This window comes from Ceratotherium simum, chromosome 17 (genome assembly GCF_057802395.1).
Source record: "Ceratotherium simum simum isolate JZ-2026a chromosome 17, ASM5780239v1, whole genome shotgun sequence".
NCBI classification, from domain to species: domain Eukaryota; kingdom Metazoa; phylum Chordata; class Mammalia; order Perissodactyla; family Rhinocerotidae; genus Ceratotherium; species Ceratotherium simum.
Window position 1 is genome coordinate 19,976,848 of NC_141916.1, and position 11,487 is coordinate 19,988,334.

General features: G+C 42.8%; 1 long non-coding RNA gene across 1 annotated transcript; it reads left to right on the top strand.

Moving 5' to 3' along the window:
• Positions 1-6,040: 6,040 nt before the first annotated feature.
• On the top strand, positions 6,041-7,309 carry LOC147914738 (uncharacterized). The gene is made up of 2 exons (XR_015554885.1): positions 6,041-6,198; positions 6,990-7,309. It is a non-coding gene; the product is annotated as an uncharacterized LOC147914738 (long non-coding RNA).
• Positions 7,310-11,487: the final 4,178 nt, after the last annotated feature.

The window sequence follows — 11,487 nt, forward strand, 5'->3', positions numbered from 1 at the left end:
TTATTGCAGTAACATTGGTTTATAACATTGTAAAAATTTCAGGTGTACAACATTGTACTTCTATTTCTGCATAGATTACATCATGTTCACCACCCAAATACTAATTACAACCCATCACCACACACATGTACCGAATTATCCCTTTCACCCTCCTCCCTCACCCCTTCCCCTCTGGTAACCACCAATCCAATCTCTGTCTCTATGTGTTTGCTTATTGTTGTTATTATCTACTACTTAATGAAGGAAATCATATGGTATTTGACCTTCTCCCTCTGACTTATTTCACTTTGCATTATACCCTCAATGTCCATCCATGATGTCACAAATGGCTGGATTTCATCGTTTCTTATGGCTGAGTAGTATTCCATTGTGTATATATACCACAGCTTCTTTATCCATTCGTCCCTTGATGGGCACTTAGGTTGCTTCCAAGTCTTGGCTATTGTGAATAACGCTGCAATGAACACATGGGTGCATGTACCTTTACAAATTGGTGTTTTCAAGTTCTTTGGATAAATACCCAGCAGTGGGATAGCTGGATCATATGGTAGTTCTATCCTTGATTTTTTGAGGAATCTACATACTGTTTTCCATAGTGGCTGCACCAGTTTGCACTCCCACCAGCAGTGTATGAGAGTTCCCTTCTCTCCACATCCTCTCCAACACATGTTGTTTCCTGTCTTGTTAATTACAGCCATTCTGACGGGAGTCAGGTGATATCTCATTGTAGTTTTGATTTGCATTTCCCTGATAGTTAGTGATTTTGAACATCTTTTCATGTGTCTGTTGGCCATCTGTATATCTTCTTTGGAGAAATGTCTGTTCAGGTCTTTTGCCCATTTTTTAATTGGGTTGGTAGTTTTTTTGTTGGTAAGATGCATGAGTTCTTTATATATTTTGGAGATTAAGCCCTTATCAGAAGTATGGTTTGCAAATATCTTCTCCCAATTGTTAGGATGTCTTTTCGTTTTGTTGATGGTTTCCTTTGCTGTGCAGAAGCTTTTTAGTTTGATGTAGTCCCATTTGTTTATTTTTTCTATTGTTTCTCTTGCCCGGTCAGACGTGGTGTTTGAAAAGATGTTGCTAAGACTGATGTCGAAGAGCGTACTGCCTATGTTTTCTTCTAGAAGTTTCACAGTTTCAGGTCTTACATTCAAGTCTTTAATCCATTTGGAGTTAATTTTTGTGTATGGTGTAAGGTAAGGGTCTACTTTCATTTTTGAATATGGCTATCCAGTTTTCCCAACACCATTTGTTGAAGAGACTTTCTTTTCCCCATTGTATGTTCTTGGCTCCTTTGTCAAAGATTAGCTGTCCATAGATGTGTGGGTTTATTTCTGGGCTTTCGATTCTATTCCATTGATCTGTGTGTCTGTTTTTGTGCCAGTACCATGCTGTTTTGGTTACTACAGCTTTGTAGTATATTTTGAAATCAGGGAGTGTGATACCTCCAGCTTTGTTCTTTTTCTCAGGATTCCTTTAGCTATTTGGGGTCTTTTGTTGTTCCATATAAATTTTAGGATTCTTTGTTCTATTTCTGTGAAAAATGTTGTTGGAACTTTGATAGGGATTGCATTGAATCTATAGATGGCTTTAGGAAGTATGGACATCTTAACTATGTTAATTCTTCCAATCCAAGAGCACGGAATATCTTTCCATTTCTTTGTGTCTTCTTCAATTTCTTTCAGAAATGTTTTATAGTTTTCGGTGTACAGATCTTTCACCTCTTTGGTTAAGTTTATTCCTAGGTATTTTATTCTTTTTGTTGCAATTGTAAATGGGATGGTATTCTTAATTTCTCTTTCTGCTACTTCGTTGTTAGTGTACAGAAATGCAACTGATTTTTGTATGTTGATTTTGTATCCTGCAACTTTACCATATTCGTTTATTACTTCTAAAAGTTTTCTGGTGGATTCTTTAGGGTTTTCTATATATAAAATCATGTCATCTGCAAATAGTGACAGTTTCACTTCTTCCTTTCCAATTTGGATCCCTTTTATTTCTTTCTCTTGCCTGATTGCTCTGGCTAGGACTTCCAGTACTATGTTAAATAGGAGTGGTGACAGTGGGCATCCTTGTCTGGTTCCTGTTCTTAGAGGGATGGCTTTCAGTTTTTCACCATTGAGGATGATATTAGCTGTGGGTTTCTCATATATAGTCTTTATTATGTTGAGGTACTTTCCTTCTATACCCATTTTATTCAGAGTTTTTATCATAAATGGATGCTGTATCTTGTCAAATGCTTTCTCTGCATCTATTGAGATGATCATGTGATTTTTATTCTTCATTTTATTAATGTGGTGTATTACGTTGATTGATTTGCGAATGTTAAACCATCCCTGCATCCCTGGAATAAATCCCACTTGATCATGGTGTATAATCTTTTTAACGTATTGTTGTATGCGATTTGCTAGTATTTTATTGAGGATTTTTGCATTGATGTTCATCAGTGATATTGGCCTGTAATTTTCTTTTTTTGTGTTGTCCTTGTCTGGTTTTGGTATCAGGGTAATGTCAGCTTCGTAGAGTGAGTTAGGGAGCTTCCCCCCCTCCTCAATTTTTTGGAAGAGTTTGCAAAGGATAGGTATTAAGTCTTCTTTGAATGTTTGGTAGAATTCACCAGGGAAGCCGTCTGGTCCTGGACTTTTATTTTTGGGGAGGTTTTTGATTACTGTTTCGATCTCCTTACTGGTGATTGATCTATTCAAATTCTCTACTTCTTCTTGATCCAGTTTTGGAAGGTTGTATGATTCTAAGAATTTATCCATTTCTTCCAGATTGTCGAATTTGTTGGCATATAGCTTTTCATAGTATTCTCTTATAATCTTTTGTGTTTCTGAGGTGTCTGTTGTAACCTCTCCTCTTTCATTTCTGATTTTACTTATTTGTGCCATCTCTCTTTTTTTCTTGGTGAGTCTAGCTAAAGGTTTGTCAATTTTGTTGATCTTTTCAAAGAACCAGCTCTTGGTTTTATTAATTTTTCTATTTTTTTGGTCTCTATTTCATTTATTTCTGCTCTGATTTTTATTATTTCCCTTCTTCTACTGATTTTGGGCTTGGTTTGTTCTTCTTTTTCCAGTTCCTTCAGGTGCATTGTTAGATTGTTTATTTGAGATTTTTCTTGTTTGTTGAGATAGGCCTGTATCGCTATAAACTTCCCTCTTAGAACTGCTTTTGCTGTATCCCATAAATTCTGGCATGTCGTATTTTCATTTTCATTTGTCTCCAGGTATTTTTTGATTTCTTCTTTGATTTCTTCGTTAACGCAGTCGTTGTTCAGTAGCATTTTGTTTAATCTCCACGTATTTGTGGCTTTTCTGATTTTCTTCCTATAGTTGATTTCTAGTTTCATACCGTTGTGGTCAGAAAAGATGCTTGGTATTATTTCAATCTTCTTAAATTTATGGAGACTTGTTTTGTGGCCTAATATGTGATCAATCCTGAAGAATGTTCCATGTGCCTTTGAAAAGAACGTGTATTCTTCGGTTTTTGGATGGAATGCTCTGTATATATCTACTAGGTCCATCTGTTGTAGTGTGTCATTTAAGGCCAATGTTTCCTTATTGATCTTCTGTTTGGATGATCTATCCGTGTAAGTGGAGTGTTAAAGTCCCCTACTATTATTGTGTTACTGTCTATTTCTGTTTTTATGTCTGTTAATAATTGCTTTATATATTTAGGTGCACCTACATTGGGTGCGTAGATATTTACAAGTGTTATATCCTCTTGTTGGATTGTTCCCTTGATCATTATGTAATGCCCTTCTTTGTCTCTTTTTACAGTTTTTGTTTTAAAGTCTATTTTGTCTGATATGAGTACTGCTACCCCAGCTTTCTTTTCATTGCCATTTGCGTGGAGTATCTTTTTCCATCCCTTCACTTTCAGTTTGTGAGTGTCTTTAGGTCTGAAGTGTGTCTCTTGTATGCAGCATATATATGGGTCTTGTTTTTTTAACCAGTCAGCCACCCTATTCCTTTTAATTGGAGCATTTAGTCCATTGACGTTTAAAGTAGCTATTGAGAAGTATGTACTTACTGCCATTTTTTAACTTTTTTTTTTCTCAGTGTTTTAGTAGTCCTTCTCTGTTCCTTTCTTCTTCTATACAGAATTGATGGTCACTTTAGTTTGACCTCTGTCTGAAAGCTGTACTCTTTAACTACCCTCCTCCCTCATGTTTTTGATATCATATCTAACCTCTTTGTTGTGCATTTGTATCCATTACGTTCTAATCATGGAAATAGATAATTTTTCCTATTTGTGGTCTTTTCTTTTCCCCTTAAATCAGTCCCTTTAACATTTCTTGTAGCACTGGTTTCTTGGTGACAAACTCCTTTAATTTTTGCTTATCTGGGAAAATTTTGATCTCTCCTTCCATTTTGAATGATAACCTTGCTGGGTAGAGTATTCTTGGCTGTAAGTTTTTTCCTTTTAGCACTTTAAATATATCGTGCCATTCTCTTCTAGCCTGTAAGGTTTCTGCTGAGAAGTCAGCTGATAGCCTTATGGGGTTTCCTTTGTACGTAACTTGACATTCTCTTGCGGCTTTTAGGATTCTCTCTTTATCTTTAATTCTGGACATTTTGATTATGATGTGTCTTGGTGTGGGCCTCTTTGGGTTTATCTTGTTTGGGGCTCTCTGTGCTTCCTGTACCTGGATGTCTGTTTCCTTCCTTAGGTTAGGGAAGTTTTCATCTATTATTTCTTGAAATAGATTCTCTGACCCCTTGTCTCGCTCTTCTCCTTCTGGGACACCTATAACACGGATGTTAGTGCGCTTGATGTTGTCCCAGAGGTCCCTTAGACTGTCCTCACTCTTTTTAATTCTTTTCTCTTTTACCTGTTCACCTCGGGTAATTTCTTCTAGTCTTTCTTCCAGCTCACAGATCCGTTCTTCTGTATCCTCTACTCTGCTTTTGAGTCCCTCTAATGAATTTTTCATTTCCAGTATTGTATTATTCATTTCTGATTGGTTCTTTTTTATATCTTCCATTTCTTTGTTGACATTCTCACTGAGTTCATCTATTCTTCTCCCCAGATCAGTGAGCATCCTTAACACTCTTAGTTTGAACTCTCTGTCAGGTAGGTTGCTCATTTCTGTTTCACTTAGTTCTTTTTCTGGGGTTTTGTCCTGTTCCCTTACTTGGAATGTATTCTTTTGCCTCTTCATTTTGCCTCTTTCCCTGTGCTTGTGTCTACGTATTAGGTAGGTCAGCTACATCTCCTGCTCTTGGATAGGTGACCTTATATAAGTGATGCCTTAGGAGGTTTCCAGTGTGCTTCCCTCAGTTCTCAATGTTCCAGGGGTGACCCCTATGTGGGCTACGTGTATCCTTCTGCTGTGGCCTGTTTGCTCTCCCTGTAGGCGCCCAGGGAGGCTGAGTTATGCTCCTGGCCAGCTGTTGTAATGCTCAGCTGCTTGTAGTTGTTGTGGGCCCTTCAGTCTCTTTATCAGGTGTGGGGAGCCCCAGCACAGTTGGCTGCAAGTTCTAATACCACATTTGTGTTGCAGTATTTCTTTTAAGTGAGTAGGCCCCCACCGTGGCAGGTTGTTAGGCTCAGGGCCTTACAATTGCTGTAAGCCTCTAGCCTATTAGGTCTCTTGTCAGCTCTCTGAGGATTGCAGCTGGGTGGGGCTGGCCTCAGGCACAGGAGCACCCAATTGTTTCAGGTTTTGGAAGGTGGAGCAAACCTCCTATGTGGGTCTTTGAGAAGCACAAGTCATCTGCGGCTGAGAAGCCCTGTTGCCCACAGGTCCACACACACAGTCAACACAGTCCTGCCCCGTGTGAGCGCCCCGACCTCCCCAAGTGGACCCAGTCTCTCCACGGCGGGAGCCCCACACACTCTGCCACCACCCCACACTCTCCACCCGCTCCTTGTGCACACCCTGCCCCGCTCAAGTCGGCTCAGTTGCCAGGCTGCAGAGAATCCAGTCACCAATCTATGCAGGCCCACAAGTTGCCTGAGGGCTTGTTGTTGGGTGGGGCCAGTCTCTAGGGTGGGCTGCCTGCCCTGGCTGAGCTGGATTAAATCGGTGCTCTAGCGGGTGGGGCAGACCCTGGGCTAGCAGGCCTCAGGGAGAACTCCAATGGCGTCTGTGTCAGCATGCCCACACCAGGCCACAACAGTGGCTGCCGCCAATGTCCCAGTCCCTGGAGAGGTCTCACCCCTCACCGAGATGCACTCAGGGCCTATTAGGTGAGTCTCTTGTCACCAAAGCACTGTACACCTTTCTTTCTGGTGATTTCAGGATGCTTCCTGAAACGGGTGAGTTTGTGCGCGAGCCCTTTAAGAGCCAGTTTTAGTTTCTTTGTGAACCGGGTTTTCTGGGGGTACTCCCCAGTGTTTTAGTAGCAGGCACAGTCAGATATTATGCCGCTGGTCTCAATTGTGCTGGGTCCACAAAATGCCCACAGCGGGTGCGCTCCCTGTCAGGGCCCCGCGTCTCCAGGGAGGCTGCGTACCTGTGAGCTGCTCCCGGCGGCCATGAAGCTGGCGGCTTGTGAAGGCGGCGTTTTTCCTCTCCAGAGGGAGTCTCTGCCTCTTCCACCTCAGTTAGGATTGTCCGTTGTTGCAGGAGTTCCTCTCATCCAGTTTTCAGTTCTGTCTCAGGGGTAATTTTTCCACGAGTAGTTGTAAATTGGCTGTGTCCACGGGAGGAGGTGAGTTCCGAGTCTGCTTACACCGCCATCCTGACTCCGCCTCCCAAGTTTTCCCATTTGTAAGAGAGGTTAATTTTGATGCGTTTGGGTTAAAGAGGGACTTGAAAAGCCTTCAAGAAGGAAGTGGGCTTTTGAACAAGTCCTTGAATGATGACTAACGGCTACCTCATTGTAGCAGGCCGACTCCAAGATGGCCCCAGATGGTCCCCATCTTCTGGTATTCATGCCCTTGCATAATCCCCTCCTCTTGCGTATGGGCTGGCCTAATGGCTTGATTCTAGCGCATAGAGCACAGCAAAAGTGATGGAATGGCATTTCTGTGATTAGGCTACCGGAGATTGTAACTTCCATCTTGCTGGCAGACACTCTCCCTCACTGGCTTTGATGAAGCAAGCTACCATGATGGGGAGGCCTGTGTGGCAAGGAGCTGAGGCCCTCAATCCAACAACCTGAAGGCACTGAGTTCTGTCAACAACCACCTGAGCTTGGAATTGGCTTCTTCCTCCTTCGAGCCTCAGATGAGACTGCAGCCCTGGCTGACACCTTGATTACAACTTTGTGAGATCCTGAAGCAGAGCACCCAGCTAAGCCATGCCCAGAGACCTGATCTACAGAAACTGTGAGATAATAAATGTGTGTTGTTTTAAGATGCTGTGTGCTAATTTGTTATGGAGCAATGGATAACTAATACACTCACTTAATAAGACAGCCTGGCATATGGAAGTCATTGTTATCATTCCTTTTTAATGAGGAGGAAACTGGCTCAGAGAGGCTTGATCAACTGTCCAATATACCGGTCATCTTCTTGGTTGCAAAAACAGAAACAGACTCCAACTAATGTGAGCAGATAAAACATTTATTGGAAGGGTAGGGAATAACGTGCTCACAGAATTGATGGAAAGTCCATAGCACCAGGCTTAAAAAACAGGGACAAAGAGAAATTAGGCAGCAGGAAGCATCATGGAACTAGGCATCATGGACGAGTCTGGTTCAGGGGCTCCTGCCACTGTCACTGGATGCATTGCTGCTGACAGCAGAATGAATTCTAAACTGCTCTAGCTTCTAAACTGCTCTAGCTTCTTCCCGTCACCAGCTCCAGACTCAAAGGCCTTGGTGGGAGTGCCTGATCATCTGAGCTTGGCTAAGCTTTGCACATGTTGGTGCCTGGGATCAGCTCACAGTGGGTACTCAAAAATAGTTTATTCATCTCATAAACAAAAGATGAATCTGGCAATAGATGGAGGGTTAGCTCATGCCTCTAAGGCTCAGAAACCAATGTGGCTCTTTACCTTAATGCAATGATATTCCTAGCCCTTCCTAAGATTTCCGAATTTCCCATACTGCCCCGGGAGTATGTAGTTAGAGAAGAAGGTTGTAGATTGAGTAGTGAAAAGCTGAGGAGTAACTATAGGCTGTAGTGTCAGAAATGTGCCACCAGAGGGCGCATGAGACTAAAAAATCTACCGAGGAAGCATGAGGGTGTTAGGGCAGCAGAATGGGCTGGTGGAGAAGGCTGAGGACGTCTGGCTTGACTGGGGCTCTGGTAGGGGACCCAGAGAAGGACGAGCAGTGATGTGGGCACCAACAGGTTTCTCTTGTCCTCGTGGCCCTGGATGCACCCTCTCCCCAGTGTTGGAGCTTTGGGCTCCCCTGGTCTTTGCTCTGAGATCTTGGGAGAACTTTGGACTGTTTTTTTATGGCATCAATTCTCCAACTGTAAACACTCCCCCAACCCCATCAACCCCAGCTTAGCATTGGAGTAGAGTGCAGGGGTGGGGTGAGGGGTGTGCCTCTGGCCCTGAAAATGAGGCAGGGTTGGGATGGGCAGTAGCTTCCCCAGCCTGGAGCTTCCTATGGCAGTAGGGCAGGAGGAGGTGGGTTTGTCTTCTCCTCTGGACTGTAACTTCAAGTGCCTAGCACAGTGCCTGGCACATCATAGGTGCTTGATAAATATTTGTCAGTTTTCGATAATTATTTGATATGGATAAACCATGCAGAGGGAACCAGGTCATTAGGTTACTCGAACTCCAAAACGTTTCCTGAGTCCTTCCACTTCTCAATAGCCCACTATTACCATCCTTTCTAAGGCTCTTTTCTACCTGAACTGCTATAATAGCTTCCTAAGTGGTTTCCCTTGCATCTCTTGATCCCTTGATTTATTCTCCACCCAGCAGCCAACATGATCTTTTAAAACCATAAATCAGATCATGCCACATCCGAGCTTAACATCTTCCAAAGGCTCTCATTACACTTTGAATGAAATCCAAACTCCTCACCCCGGCCTATGAGCTCCCACACCAGCCAGGGCACGCCTCCCTCTCTGACCTCATTGTGTACTTTTTCCCTCCGACACACTGGGCTTCAGCCTCACTGACTTTCTTTCTGTTTCTTGAACACAGCGAGCTTGCTATTGCCTTAGGACTTTTGCATTAGCTGTCCCCTCTGCCTGGAATGCTCTTTACCCAGATTCTTTGCATGGCTGATTCCTTGTCATTCAGGTCTCAATGTGAACGTCACTTCCTCAGAGAGGCCTCTCCACAACCCAACTAGATTTCTCCCCAGTCACTTCCTATCCTTCCCTGTTTCTAATGGTCGCCATAGCACTTATCACCGTCAACTATCTTTTCATCTTTTCACTTGTTTCTTGTCTCCTCCCACTAGAATAGGGACTCAGTCTGCTGAGTTCAGTTACTGTAGCCCCAGCACCTATTAACTGAACAGTACCTGGCCACAGTAGGCACTTCATAAATACTTGTGGAAAGAATGGATGAATGAATGAATGGTAAGGAGGTACGGAATGGGGAAGGGAAGTTTGTATCCCTCTGGAGTTTATAGTCAATTATTCCATTTCCGTGGGTGGTAGTGGTTGAGGGACCGGTGATGGCCAAGGCCGCCTCCAATCCTGCGACCTAGGGGAGGCCAAGAGTCTCTGGGATGGTGGTGGTAGCAGCAGTCATGTTCCGGATGGTGAAGTGGACAGGGTATATTTGCTGGATTGAATGAATGTGGGTTTTCTTTACACATCTTTCTTATTTTTAGAAAATGTAACGTGTAGAAACCTTATCTTTAAGACAGAAAAGTTAGGGAATGGTTATTTGCACTGTAAAAGGAATCCTTGCTTTCTAAAAGGGAGTAGGCAGAAGCCCGCTTAGCTGTTTCCCAAACAACCCAGGGAAGGGTCACGGGACTCCAGCCCATCCATTAGTTACGTTACGGGGCATTTTCAACACTGGATATTTATAGAGTGTTGTCCAGATACACTTATGGCTACATGGAACTTGCATTTACATATAATACACTCTCCTTGTAGGAATTTCCTCTTCCTGAAAATGAGAGGTTGAGAATGTATCACTCTGTGACTGTGGTCTGTATTAGAGAAACCGAGGTCATTGAGATCAAGCTGGACTTGGAGAAACAGAAACAGTTCATGCCAGCTGCCTCTCTTTTTTTTTCCCTTCTCTTTGTCAGGGTTAAAACCTTCCAGTTGCTCCCTGACTTGCTGTTTATTTTCCACGCTGGGATAAGGAGGTCCTTTCTGAATATTTCACTTATTGTAGTGGTTCTCAGACTAGGCTCAGCAGGGCTGGTGTCCATAAGCTGGATCAAGGTGTTCTGCCATGAAACTGAGGAATAGCCGTCTTGTCCCAGTTCAAAGAAAAAAAAATTAATAGAATTTTCTCTGTTTTAAGGTTTTTCCAATATTTTTTTCTAAAACTTTGGTGCTGATGATTCTAGGCTCTACTAGATCTGGCATAGCACAAAATTATGTATTTAGTTATTTTGATATATTAATATTCCATCATATTCTGCTAAGAATACCATTTCTTCTAGGCACTCAGAGTAAGTCTGAGAACCACTGTCTTAGAGACTCGGTTTCCTACCAAGATACTCACCTGCAAGCTCTTTTACACAGCTTTGGTGCACTTCAGAGAGAGATGATTTGACTGCAATTCGTCCTGCACATACAATGCTCCAGACGGGGTTGGTGGAAGGCAAAGACTCTAACCTGCCGGTCGAACGAGGAGTCCCTGGCCTTTTGCAGGTGGTCAGTAGCAGAGGTTCTTACACTTTTTGGATCATGAAACTAGAGATCAAGGGCCCACTGTCCCCATCCTTCAGTGCACTCTCCACAGCCAAATGGGGACGAAGCCCACCCACCAGCAGAAGAATGTCTGTGCTTCCGAGGAAACCTCAGACACCACTGGCACAATTCACGTCTGTGACGTATATGGACGTAATCATAGTGAGGCAGAGTGGAAAGAGCAGTGAATTGGGGTCAGTGGCTATGGATTCTGGTCCTACTGCTGTCACCAACCAGCTGTGTGACTGTGGGCAAGTCACTTCCCATCTCACTTCCTATCTCTTGGTTTTCTGCAGTCAATGTAGCACGGTGGTTACAAACACAGACTCTGAAGCCAGACTGCAAGCGCTCAGAACCCGGACCTACCACTTTCTGACCTTGAGGAGATTATTGAATCTCTCTGGGCCTCACTTTTCCCATCTCCAAGGTGAGCATGATAATAACAGCATCATGTAGTCATTATGCGGATTAAATGAGTTATTTTATGTCAAGGGCTTAGAAGAATACTTGGCATATAGTAAATGCTATATAAGTGCTTGCTATTATAATTACTAAAAGGATAGCAGCTGAGTTAGGTAATCTTTAAGACCTCTTCCCACTCTAATATCCTATAAATTATAAATCCAATGATTGAGTATTTCCCATGTGCCTAGCACTAGCTCACGTTTCCTATCTAGGAAATAAGGGACTGGAATCATTTTTTTTTTTTTTTAAAGATTTTATTTATTTTATTTCTTCCCCCCA